Source organism: Apium graveolens, chromosome 3, assembly GCF_009905375.1.
Source record: "Apium graveolens cultivar Ventura chromosome 3, ASM990537v1, whole genome shotgun sequence".
NCBI classification, from domain to species: domain Eukaryota; kingdom Viridiplantae; phylum Streptophyta; class Magnoliopsida; order Apiales; family Apiaceae; genus Apium; species Apium graveolens.
Window position 1 is genome coordinate 283,010,046 of NC_133649.1, and position 14,211 is coordinate 283,024,256.

Below are 14,211 nucleotides of genomic sequence, written 5' to 3' on the forward strand. Positions count from 1 at the left end.
ATATAAAATGATTTGGAGTCCCGTTTAAATTCTGAAAAATGTTCAAAAATTCTTATTAAATACCTGGAAAATCAGCTGTGATAAGGCAAGTACTTCTGAACCTTCTTCAAAATACATTGCGAATATTTTCGAACTTTCTCATAACATGTTGCTATTATTCGAAATTACTCATGTTTTATATTGCAATTGCTTTAAACTGTTCAACCTCGAACCCTGATCATATCATTGAACCTGAGTTGTAAGCCTAATTTCTTGTAAACCGCCAATGGTTGATTTCCAAAATATCAAACCATATAAATACAATACTACTCCACAAATACATACCCACCATAAACAAGATACTGAACCAGAATTCCTCGAAACTAATAACTCTTTACTACCCTATGTCAAAGATCTATATCCTGCTCTATCATTGAACCATTGTTCATCAGATACTTGATTTTTCATTAGGCTTGTAGTCATTCTTTATATTTACACCTTGACATACCCCGGTGATACCTATGAAATGGTTTATGTTCTGAGATAAATGCTTTATCAATGTTAATCATGATTATGTTTTTATTGAACTGTAATGGTTATCATATTCAATTGTTTTAGAATTGGATGGTTTTATAAATGTGGACCAGATTCGTGGTCGGACCAGAATCGTGGTCGTAATAGGCCAATGTGTGCCTTGGATCCAGTATATAGAGAAAAGTTGGGAGCCTTGCTCGAGGTTAGTGCGTGACTAATCAGCAACCTAACCTTGGTTTTTAAAATGAAAAGTGAATATCCAGTTCTAATCATTTCTTATTCAGAATACTTGATCCTTCTAAATTGTTCAAATTAATCATTGTTTAACTTCAATTATTGTGATTATTACTTGCTGAGCTAGTTAGCTCACTCTTGCAAACCTTTTTATGTTTTTAACAGTTGTAAAAGGAAATTGTTGGTAACGAGGATTCCTAGTCCAGTGTGCAAGCTAGGATTCCAAGTTAAGTTGGATCGAGCTAGCAAGAGCTTTATACTGTAGACGAGTTATGCGAAACTGTAAGATCGATATCATTATTAGTTGTAAGTTGAACTAGTTGGGTTTGGTACGATATAATAAAAGTTAAGGTTGTGGCTTGTTTTCATACTTTAACCTATTACGATCCGTGGTTGTGGAAAGAAGGGTCAATGCATATAATATTTTATATACAGGTTTATATATTGTGTGTGTGTGTGTTGTGAGCCACAAACTTCTGATCCGGGTTTGTAGGGCGTTACAGGTTTGGTATCAGAGCTACAGGTTATAAGTCACTGAAACAAGCCTAGATTGTTGGGAATGGATAAAGGGTTAGGATTAGGATTAGGAAATATAAATATATAACGTTGAGAGGTTGAGTGCGACTATTTAATAGGTTTTGGTATGATTCGTGATGAGATTCGAGATTCTTATCTAGCGACGCGATTTTTAGATAGCGGCGATGGCAGATTGTTTTATCCCGGGATCGTCTGATCATTTGGAGCATTCAGGAGGAGGACCCTCATCTGATTCATGCCCTGCTCTTCCATCGGTGTTAGCCATATCACCCCCTGTTGTGACGGTTTCACCTTTTCAAGCTATTATCTCATCCCTTGATGCGAGACTACCTATTCAGGAATCCCCCATACGCTGATTCTGGTTCTACCGAATATTCAGCTATGAGTGCATCTTTTCTGTCTCCCTATACCTTGTTCTATACCATCAGTTTAAAACCCGACTTATGAAGTAATAACACCTATGAGGATGGATTCGAGAGCTACATCATATGGCGAGTATACGAGATATTAAGAAAGGTGAGAAGAAACATAGATAGAGGATTCGTGTGTTCTGAAAAATAACTGCTATCAGGATATATAGAGCTACTAGTAAGTATGTCATCCATGACCAACTTGTGGAGTGGGCTAGATGGATTATAAAGGAGTTTGAGAAGATTGAGGATCAAGAGTTTTTCTTGGAATTAGATGATGGTGTTATGACCAAACATGATGCGTATAGTAGTAATTCGATGTGATATTAGCCGGTCTTATTTTATAAAATAGGTTTGATAGACCTATTATATTTAGTAATCTTAAGAAATGATGATGTGAGTGTTACCAGTATGGAAGATTTGAAGAGAAGCTATGAATAAGATAATATACAACGGTAACTGGAATTTTTGCCGATCAATGAAGGCAAAATGGACCCAATAAGGGGTAGAATATATATGGAAATGAATGGGCTCTTATCTAATTGTTTTCCTAATTAAATTCCGTGTGATAGTTGAGAAGGATGACAACCAACTCAAGCAGATAATTTTAAGGCTTTGATGGACTTTTTTAAGCCTAAGATCAATGATATTCAGTCAAGCATCATCAGGCCATCCATCAAGGCTAACACTTTTGAGATCAAGTCGAGCACGATTCAGATGAAACAGAACTTAGTTCATTTTGGGGGTAATCCTACTGAAGACCCAAACATGCACATCAGGGATTTCATCAAGATCTGTGTCACTTTCAAGTTCAACGATGTGTCTGAAGATGCTATCAAGCTGCAACTATTCCCATTCTCTTTAAGGGAAAAGCGAAGTGTTGGTTACATTCTCTACCACCAGGGTCTATCACCAAATGGGAGGATCTTGCTCAAAAGTTTCTCACTAAATTATTTCCTATAGCGAAGACTGCTGCAATCAGTAATGCTCTCACTTAGTTTGCTCAGCAAACTGGTGAATCTCTGTGTAAGGCTTGGGATGGATATAAGGAGATGCTAAGGAAGTGCCCACATCACGGCATGCCTGATTGGATGATTATAAACTGTTTCTACAATATTTTAGGTGCACACTCTAGACCTATGCTTGATGCAGCATCTGGTGGAGCCTTATGGGCTAAAAGCTACAATAAAGCTTATGAGTTGATTGAGTTAATGGCAACCAATGAATACCAGAATCCTACGCAAAGAATGTTACAAGGAAAGGTAGCAGGAATTCTGGAAGTGGATCAAGCTACTTCTATAGCTACTCAACTTCAAGCTTTAACGTTGAAAGTGGACTGTTTGGCTAATTATGGAGTTAAATATGATTACTAGTGTGTGTGAACTTCATGCGAGAGCACATGAAACTGAGCAGTGTGCTATTTCTAGCGAATCAACTCAATTTCTGAGCAACTTTCAGAGATCACAACAACAAGCTCCGGCCACTTATCATCCGAACAACCGCAATCATCCTAACTTCAGCTGGAGAAACAATCAAAATATGTTGCAACAATCTTATCAGCCATATACAGCAAGGCAGTATAACCCTCCTGGTTTTCAGCAACCGCAATATGCCCCGAAGCAACAACTTCAACTTCAGTAGTTACCTCAAGCTAATGAAAAATCTGAATTAGAGGAGTTGAGACTCATGTGCAAGAGCCAAGCTATTTCTATCAAGATCTTCGAAAATCAGATTGGGCAAATTACGAATGCATTACTAAATCGTCAACCTGGCATGCTTCCAAGCGACACTGAAGTGTCAGGTAAGAAGGAAGTTCAGGAGCATGTTAAAGCAATCACATTGAGGTCTGGTAAGGTTGCGAATCCTGAAGTAGCTAAAACTCCAATTTCTGAAGTGGAGGCTGATGAAGAAGAAGTGTAGAAGGAAGCCGAAGTGGAACCAAGGAAAACTATTGTTGAGCACACTCCTCCTGAGGGTAATATAGGGGAGAAACATATCTATCCACCACCTCCTTTTCCTAAGAGGCTGGAGAAGAAGAAATTGGATAAGCAGTTTACGAAGTTTCTGGAGGTGTTCAAGAAACTTCACATCAACATACCTTTTGCTAAAGCTCTTGAGCAGATGCCTAGTTACGTGAAATTCATGAAAGGTATTCTCTCTAGGAAGGTGAAGCTTGATGATTTAGAGACCATTGCTCTCACGGAGGAATGCAGTGTTGTGCTGCAACAGAAATTACCTCTGAAGCTTAAAGATCCTGGAAGCTTCACTATTCCATGCACCATTAGAAATGTGTCATTTGATAAATGCTTATGTGACATGGGAGCTAGCATCAATATGATGACATTATCAATCTTCAAAAAGTTGGACTTACCTGATCCAAAGCCTACATAAATGACTTTGCAGTTGGCCGATCGTTCTATTACATATCCGTGAGGTATTATGGAGGATGTCTTGGTCAAGGCGGATAAACTCATTTTCCCTGCTAATTTTGTAATTCTTGATTTCGAGGAGGATAAGAAGATTCCCATAATCTTGGGAATACCTTTCTTGGCTACTGGCCGAACCTTGATAGATGTGTAGAAAGGTGAGCTTACCATGCGAGTGATGGATCAGGATGTGACTTTTAATATATTCAATGTCATAAAATTCCCTACAGAAAATGAGGAGTGTTTTAAGGTGGAAATGGTTGATCCTGTGGTTAATTCTGAACTCGATTGTTTGCTAAGGTCAGATGCCTTAGAAAAGGCCTTATTGGGGAATTCTGATAGCGAAGATGACGAGGGTGATGAGCACTTGCAATTTTTGAATGCTTCTCCCTGGAAGCGAAAGATAGATATGCCGTTTGAATCTCTTGGATTGGAGGAGTTGAAAAGTTCTCCGAAACGCCTCAAGCCATCTATTGAGGAAGCTCCTACTCTTGAGCTCAAACCTTTACCTGAACATTTGAGGTATGCATTTTTAGGTGATGCATCTACTTTACCTGTTACTATTGCATCTGACCTTTAAGGTACTGATGAGGAGAAACTTTTGAGAATTCTTAGAGAGTTCAAATCGGCAATTGGTTGGACTATCGCAGATATCAAGGGAATCAACCCTTCTTATTGTATGCATAAAATTCTGCTAGAGGAAGAAAGCAAGCCTACTGTCGAGCAACAGAGAAGGCTAAATCCGATCATGAAAGAGGTTGTGAAGAAGGAAATTCTCAAGTGGCCTAGTTCTGACAGTTCATGGGTGAGCCTAGTTCAGTGTGTGCCAAAGAAAGGTGGTATCACTGTGGTAGCAAATGAGAAGAATGAGCTTATTCCGACAAGAACAATCACAGGGTGGAGAGTTTTCATGGATTACAGGAAGCTGAACAAGTCTACAAGGAAGGATCACTTCCCTCTTCCTTTCATTGATCAGATGCTCGATAGATTGGATGGGCATGATTATTAATGTCTTATGGATGGCTATTCGGGATATAATCAGATTTGTATTGTTCCAGAGGATCAAGAGAAGACTACATTCATATATCCCTTCGGCACTTTTGCATTTCGAAGAGTTTCTTTTGGGCTATGTGGAGCACCAGCCACCTTTCAGAGATGTATGATGGCTATCTTCTCTGAAATGATTGGAAATAATGTAGAAGTGTTCATGGACGATTTCTCGGTCTTTGGAACTTCTTATGATGAATGCTTGCACAATCTTGGGTTAGTATTGAAAAGGTGCGTTGAGACCAACTTGGTTCTTAATTGGGAGAAATGTCATTTTATGGTGCGCCAAGGCATCATTCTTGGTCACAAGGTTCTAGCAAGGGTCTTGAGGTGGACAAGGCCAAGGGTGGGGGTGATCGAAAATCTTCCTCCACCCATATCTGTTAAGGGAATTCACAGTTTTCTTGGGCATGCGGGTTTCTATAGTCATTTCATCAAGGAATTCGATATCTCATCTCAAAGAAGGACTCAAAACGGAGGTTAATTTGATGGGTTTTTTTACTTCAGGAGTTTGAGTTAGAGATCAAGCACATACAAAGGACTGAAAATCAAGTCGTCGATCATCTCTCGCGTTTAGAGGATCCACTTGCTACTTCACAAGATAAGTCTTTGATCAATGAGTCTGTTCCCGATGAGCAGTTATTTGGAGTGCAAGCAGAAGAACCGTGGTTTGCCAATATTGTAAACTACCTTATAAGTAATATCATGCCTCCAGAGTTGACTCCTGCTCAAAGGAAGAAGTTTCTACATGAAGTGAAGTGATATATGTGGGATGAGACGTTTCTTTTTCGCCAAGGAGCTGACCAAATCATTAGGAGATGTATTCCTTATAGCAAAATAGGGGGATCTTGCGAGATTGCCACTCAACAGCTTATGGAGGATATTATGATGGAGAAAAGACAACATCTCGTATTCTTCAAGCAGGTTTCTTTTGGCCAATGTTGTTTAAAGATGCGCATCAGTTTGTTTTGAAATGTGATCGATGTCAACGAGTGGGGAATATGTCCAAAAGGGATGAGATGCCTCTTAATATGCTTCTCGAGGTCGAAGTCTTCGATGTTTGGGGAATTGACTTCATGGGGCCATTTGTCTCATCTTGTAACAATCAGTATATCTTGTTGGCGGTTGATTATACGTCAAAATTGGTTGAAGTTAAGGCGTTTCCAATGAACGATGCTAAGGTAGTGCTTAATTTTATTCACAAGCAGATATTCACAAGGTTTGGAACTCCGAGAGTCATAATCAGTGATGAGGGGTCGCATTATAAATAGAAATAACCACGGCAACCGCAAGTTCACTACTATGATGCAAAGGTATAATGTGAATCATCGCATTTCTACGGCTTACCATCCTCAGATAAATGGTCAAGCCGAGGTATCTAACAGAGAGATCAAGCACATTTTAGAGAAAGTTGTGTGTCCATCGAGAAAAGATTGGTCTTTGAAGCTTGATGAAGCTGTTTGGGCTTATAGAACAGCATACAAGACTCCGCTAGGGATGTCACCGTATCAGTTGGTTTATGGTAAAGGGTGTCATTTACCGGTGGAGCTAGAGCATAAAGCATATTAGGCTTTGAAGAAATTGAATATGGATTTAGATGTAGCTGGAAAGAAGAGGATGCTTCAATTGAATGAGCTAGATGAGTTTCGACTTCAAGCTTATGAGAACAACAAAATGTACAAGGAGAAAGTCAAGAGGTGGCACGATCGGGGTCTAGTGCTCAAATCATTTGTGCCAGGGCAACAAGTTCTTTTGTTCAACTCTCATCTCCGTCTTTTTCCTGGAAAGTTAAATTCAAGATGGTTAGGGCTATTTATTGTCAAAACTGTGTTTCCACATGGAGCGGTGGAGATTTTTGAGAGTGATCCGGGCCAAGCATTCAAGGTTAATGGTCAGAAATTGAAGCATTACTATGGTGACACGGCAAACCGCGAGGTGGTTAGTGCTGTTTTATTTTTCATTTGATCTTAAGTTCTACGTCAAGCTAACGACGTAAAGCAAGCGCTTCTTGGGAGGCAACCCAAGTTTGTTGTATATTAGTAAGTAGAGGAAGCAAGAAGAAAAGAGAAAATGACAAAAGAGTCAGAAAACGAAAAAATTTCAGGGCTAAATTCAGAAGCTTGACGTGCCCACGCTGTCCTAGCGTGCGGCTGCGCTGATTTCACAGAAACACGACACGCCCGCGCTGTTACAGCGCGCGGACGTGCCGATTTGGCAGAAGAAGCACACGACCGTGCTGTCCTAGCGCGTAGCCGCGCCGTGGTCCCGAATCAGAAAAAAAAATTAAGGCAGTTTTAAGGGGAAATTCGGGATTTTAGCTACAAAATCAATTCCCAACCGAATTTTACTCCCCCACATCCCAATTTTCCCTCTCCAAATCAAACCCGTTACTCCCATTATTTCCATTATCAATTCCCACTTCTATTCTATATAGAATTCTCTTTTAACCACCTATATATACATACACCTCATATACAAACTTCTTCACCAATTCACAAATTCACAAACACAAATTCTCTCTCAAACACAACTCTTATTCTCTCTACTCACTTCCAATGGCACCCAAGAGGCAAAGAACACAAGTCGGCAGCAGCACCACCGATTTTTCAAGGGTGGGTGGTGTAAGGCCAAGATTCTCTACTCCCGAGGCCAAAGCGGAGAATACTAGGCTTCTTTCGAAGCCAATCATTAAGGAGCGAGGTTTTCTGCCATCAGGGAAGGATGGTAAGCTGTTGGAGATGATCCTTTAGATGGGATGGGTTCCTTTTTGTGAGGCACCCGTTGCTGTGCCCATGAGTGTGGTTCGTGAGTTCTATGCAAAGCAAAGGCTGAGAAGAATGGCTTCACGGTGGTGAGGGGGAGGACTGTGGAGTATAGTGTCGATGTTATTCGGAGGGTGATTAAGCAACCCGCGAGGAATCCCGGTCAGGACACTTGGAACGACAAGACTCCGGAAGACTTTAATCTGGATCTGATTGTTGCTACTCTTTGTGTGCCCGAGACTCAGTGGAAATTCAAGAGGGGTACAATTGACTACTCCACGTTCCCGGCGTTATGCACGAACAGGTTTGCACGGGCTTAGAACTCGTTTATTTGTGCTAACAACATGTCATCATCGCATGTGCATGAGATCACTGTGGAGTGTGCTCGTCTGCTTTGGGGTATATTTTAGGGTGATTACATTGATATGGGGATGGTGATATCTCAGGGGATTTTGAAGTTCTTGAGAGGGAGTACCACGGGTTCTATACCCTATGCGTCCATATTGACGAAGTTGTGCGTGGCAGTTAGTGTTCATTGGCCCGCACATGAGCAGTTGCAGCTTCCCAGTGCTCCTATCGACAGTTCTACGCTATTGAGCATGGTTGAGTGGTATGGTGGAAAACCCGATCCTAAGGGGCTTAGTTATTTATATGATCATCTACCAGGTGAGCAAGGCAGCTTGAAGAGCCGAGTTGGGTGCAGAAGCTGGTTCATCACAGCAGGCACATGAGGAGGAAGAAGGAGTAGAAGCTGGAGCTGGTTTGAGTACGACGCAGTACATGCATCTGGAGAGGAGGATGGATGTGATGCATGACATCCACAACAAGTTCACACGAGATCTCACGCAGCATTGGGGACAACTTTTAGAGCCACCGGTGTTGATATCCAGTGGCCAGTTTTTGGTGAGAATTCTGTGTATCCACCTCCGGACACACCTGACACTCCACCCGTTGAGGGTGAGGAGCCTCATTCTGATTAGGTATGCCTGAATTCCTTACTATTACCTTCACCGAGGACAGTGAATATTTTAAGTTTGGGAGTAGTATTTGAAGGAATATGTTTTGTGTGAGTCGGATATAGTTGCATATTCATGATAGTTTAGTTCATATAGTTGCATATTTGCCATGTAGTTTTTTTTTGTAGTTTTTATGTTAGTTTGTTCCTATAGTTCATGCATTTGCATTATAACATGATCTATTAGATAATTTTTCTAGTTAACTTGTGATGTTGAAGCTAGTGTAGTGATATCGTATTTAGAGATGTTAAGTCGTATTAAGTTGATTTGCATGCTAGAGACACTTGTATTTCACTAAGTCTTATAGGGTACTAAAGTGCTAGATCATGATCCTGGTTTGTTGAGGTTTAATCGCTTGTTTATATTTAAAATTTAGGATATTCTAATAATAATAAAATAACATGGATTTTAGAAATTGGAGATATATTGGATTTCATTGCTAGTTGTTATGGCTAGGTGTCAAATTGCTAGTAGCCGGCTCATATTTATATGAGTAGTCTAGGGTTGAACGAGATGGAGCGAAATGCACTCGTTCAGAAATTGAAAAAAGAAGAAGAAAAAAAGAAAGAAAAAATAAAAATAAAATAAGTGTTATGTATAATTGATCACGAGTGGGCTCTTTAGTACTCGAGTTACTAAGTTCTTAGGGGACTTTGTGCCTAGTGACCTAAGGCTTTTATAGTCTGGGATTCGCTAACCTAACGCTCGCTACATGGGTACTATTGTATAAGTCTTTTGTGGACCTCGCTCATTGCACGATCAAATAAGTATATATGTGTTGTTTTGTTCTGAATAAAGCATGAATCCGTATAAAACTCCAATATAAGAATTGAAGTGTTATAAGTTATTTTGAGTCTAGCTTTTTATTAAATTTATAACCTTACAATTGCCTTGACGAGTGGTGAGTCATGATCTAGTTGCAATAGTATAGCTGTAAGCATTTGCACACATGCACGTCTCTAGTTTGTAAGTTGCTTTGTATGATTTGATTGATCTTTATGTGAGTAACTGCATTTGTTGACATGTTGCTTGTTAAGTGGTTGAGTTATTCTATTGGGATCGTTGTATTTATTTAGTTGGATTCATGCATTTTTATTTCTTGTTTTTTAGTCTGTTTATGCTTGAGGACAAGCATCGATTCAAGTTTGGGGGTATGTTGAGTGGCATTTATGACACTCTATTAGGCTCTAATAAGCTTTGAATTGATGCATTTGTACTCAAATTGTTAAGTGTTTTAATGTGTTTTCTAGTGTTTTTGCATTTCTGGCATTACCTATGAAATAAGGTGAATTAGCATTGTTTTGGTGCTAATTTGGTGTTAGGTTGGTGTCTAAGGAATAAAGCTCGCGAAGACCAGCTCAAATCTGCAAGAAAAAGGAAGAAGTTAAAGTTTTGTAGAAGCCCAGCGCGCCCGCGCTGATCAAGCGCACGCCCGCGCCCATTTTCCAGAGAGCTAGCATGCCCGCGCTGATCAAGCGCACGGCCGCGCCAGGTCGGGTTTTAAGATTCCTGTTTTGAATAGAAGACTGATTTCTGGACTTCTCTACTGATTAGGGCTGCTATATAAGTATAATTTTAGGTCGTTTTTAATAATATATCAAGTCAGAGACATTCAGAGCTAAGGAAAAGACGGCAAGAGACCAATAGCATAAATCAACAAAGGCGAAGACGGTCTAATTTATTCTTGTGAATCTTTGTTTTGAGTTGTAATTTTGGATGCTCGTTTCTTGTTTTATTGAACCTATACTCTTGTGTTATATTTTTTATTTAAGTATAAAAACTACGTTTGTTATACCATGCTTTCATCGGAACCCACGTTGATGATGAGTCCGATCATGGCCTAATCATTATCGTGGGGTTCTAGCGGATTTATTTATGGATTTCTTTAGTTAAATTGTTTGTATGCCTTAGTGTGTGGCAATTTTATGATAACCTAGTATTGGTTGTGCTTATTCGTCTTATAAGAGTCGCGAACTTGTAAGATAGCGTGTTAATTTTTAATGAAGTGATAGTGAATTTAAGGATTTAGAACTTGTCGTGCTAGCATAGGTTCGTGTGTTATTGTTATGCATGATTCGTAGGTAATTTTAACCATCTTACTTGCCCTATGTAATCACGATAGATAGCTTGTGCTTTAAACCTTTATATTGTCAAATTCTATAGACATATAGGGTCTCATTATAATCGGTGTCTATTCAGCTTCTATCTCTTCTGTGGATGTCTTGTAGTATGTTATTCGTGCAACGAAAGTTGGCGTTTAGCAGTTTCATGTTATCTGATTAGTGTCATCACCATCGCATGTTAAGGTTAAGAACAATAAGGCTATTGAATGAAGTATTTAATGAAGTTAGAATCCCATGTTTGTGCCATATATTATTCAACTCTCTTTTTACTCTCTTAGTTATAATCATTAGATAATTTGTAGTTATAATCAATCCAAATTGTTATCGTCTTAGCATTGATAATAACCATATCATCGGTGCATAAATTACATAGTTAACCAACGCCAGTCTCTGTGGGAATGAACTAGAAAAGATTCTATATTACTTGTGAATGCGTATACTTGTGTGAATTATAAGCGCGTGTTTAGCCCTAACACTTTCCCACTCAAGTAAGTGAGTTATGGTAAATTTGATACTTATAACTGGGTCAGCAAAGAAGGTTCAGTATGGAAAGACATAAGGGGAGATGAAGGTATGGTGGTTTGACTGCAACAATTTTTAAGAAGTGATGCTTTAAAAACCAAATGAATTCTTTCACAAGATTATAGTAGTGCTGGTTAAGACCACGTGCTGGTTATCAGAAGTTGAACGAGTTGACTAATAAGAATAAATGTATGTTTTCAAGGATGGATAAATTGCTAATTAGAGAGCTTGAATTGAAACACGAACTAGAAAAATTCTAGAATAAATTGTAATTGTACTCATTAGTGATATTTGGTTATAATCAGAAAATATGAGAAAGAGTATGATATAATAAGAATTGTTCACTATGATCTTAAGTTGAACTAAAATATGGGTTGTACTGGTTAGTATTTATGTGATGGTGAAATGGTGAGTTTAGAAGATGGAAGTTGATTGGTCTACTTGTGGGTTGATTGTTGGTTGTTTGATTGATTGTTGGTGTCAGCTTGAGTCCGACTAGTTGTCAATAACATAAAGGAGATGCTGCCCAAATTTTCGAAAAATACCCTACTCTTAAAAATAGAAAGTATACTTCCGTGTGTTATTGATATTCCTGTTGATACTCCAAATAATTATGATCTCGGTTCTTGAAAGAGGTTGTTATAGCCAATCCGACTATATATAATTGGTCTTTAATTTTATTTAGCTAGTCATCACTTGGTGTAATTGATCAATTAAGTGAGTTAATTGGTTAAGTTTACCAATTAATGGTCATTTGGATGGAAATCGATTCCAATTAGATTAAGTCAAAGTTTGATGTGACCATCAAATACGAAATCAAAGTAATGAGGAACTAGGAAAAGGTAAGGACATCAGTAGAAGTAAGAAAGTGTTGCAAGTGTGCGAGGCTTTACTTGGATGAATATGCCATTTATAATGGACAAGAGAAATAAAAAGTTATTTGTATGGACAAGTGAGAAGAATGTTTTTCAGAACTAAAGATTTAAGATAGAACAAAGAGAAGGAGGGAAGGAAAGGAAGAAGGGAGGTGGAATAAAGAAGAGATTAATAATCACACCAATATGGATTTTATTAATCAAAGAGATTTTATCATCTGCAATAAAGTTTTATTAAAGGACGTCTTGTTCCTAAATTGTTTTGATAATCATACAATAAATGATTTACCAAGTATTTTTGTTTTGGATAAAATGTGAGATACAGTTTTAATTTAGTTTCTGATTAATGTTGATACTTAAGTTGTTGTTAAATATTGAAAGTGGTATTAATATAGATGATTGATGTTTACTTCCGAATGTGATGTTGTGAGCATCAAAGTTCGTAGTGGTATCTAATTTGATATGACATCAAAATGAGTATTAATGTCAAGAGTTTGGTTTTGAATGAGCTATGAGAATGAAGAACGGAAATAGGAAAGGAAGTGAATCAAAAGGGTGATAAAGAAACTTTATAAGATGCCAGGATATAGGTAAGATAGGGGTAATATGAAAAACAGAAGTAAGGTGAAAAATTAGGAAACATTTGTAAATTGAGATAGGGAATGCATCCCAGGAGTACGATTAAGTACCGAGGGCTAAAAGAAAATATCTAGTGACCAGACATGAAGAGGAAATGGGGGAAAACATGTAAATAAATGTTATACCTACCCAAGAATTAAGGCGGGACATCAAAGACTAGATGGATACATTTCTCCAGGAGACGTCATGGTGAAATCACCTGAGAATTAAAGGTGAGAAAAGCGTTAATTGCATCATTATCGATAGGTTATCCAAACCTAACCATTCTCTTATATTAATAAACAGTTCATCCAATAAGTGAGTTAGTTGCTGCTTAAAGAAATGGCGGTACGTCATCAGATCCAGAAATTTATTATAAATGATCAATATTATTTGAGGTGAGATTTGACAGGAGTATTCAGAATACGATGAATTATGTCGAACCAGAATAGTATATACCACTCATAGATGAACGAACATCAGGTAAGTCAAAACTAAAAGATAGGAATTTGGCTACGATAACTCAAGGGATTCAAGCTACTCTGAGAATATGATACGAGACATAGATGTCAAAGAAGACTTTCTCATAGTATGGCATAAAGAAAGAATAAGCGTTATATGTGATTAAACATCAAGGAAGAGCATTGCAGTCAGTTTCGTATGAGAACTCCCTAGAACTAAAATAAATAATAATATTGGTTAGAATATGCCGGTGATGCCTCATGATTAGTGTATTTTCTTCTAAATAGTAAGAGATCTTTGCTCGACAAATATACTCGACTGTGATTTAAGAAAATTAAGGTATGATGATACGATTGTGCGTCAATCGTATCCAGTCGAGATTTTCTTGTTAATTCTTAATTCTGGTATAATTTTGAGAACGTCAGGAATCGAATACGCCATGGTCTCAGTATATCATTCGTAGATGGACATGAAGATTAAGAGAACGATTAAAGAGCCTCAAATGCGATTGGAAACGATTATAAATTAAGGTAATTGAACAGAGAAACATGTGGGAATGAGGTTTAATAACCAGTAACTATTTCAAACGTTCATGAGCACAAATTATTAGAATTAGAAAGAAAAAAGAATTAATAGGCATTATGCTGATCCTTTTGAAACAGTAAT

General features: G+C 38.2%; 1 non-coding gene across 1 annotated transcript; it reads right to left on the reverse strand.

Moving 5' to 3' along the window:
- Positions 1-2,668: 2,668 nt before the first annotated feature.
- On the reverse strand, positions 2,669-2,775 carry LOC141716345 (small nucleolar RNA R71). Its single transcript, XR_012573057.1, has one exon. It is a non-coding gene; the product is annotated as a small nucleolar RNA R71 (small nucleolar RNA).
- Between the last annotated feature and the right edge of the window lie 11,436 nt (positions 2,776-14,211).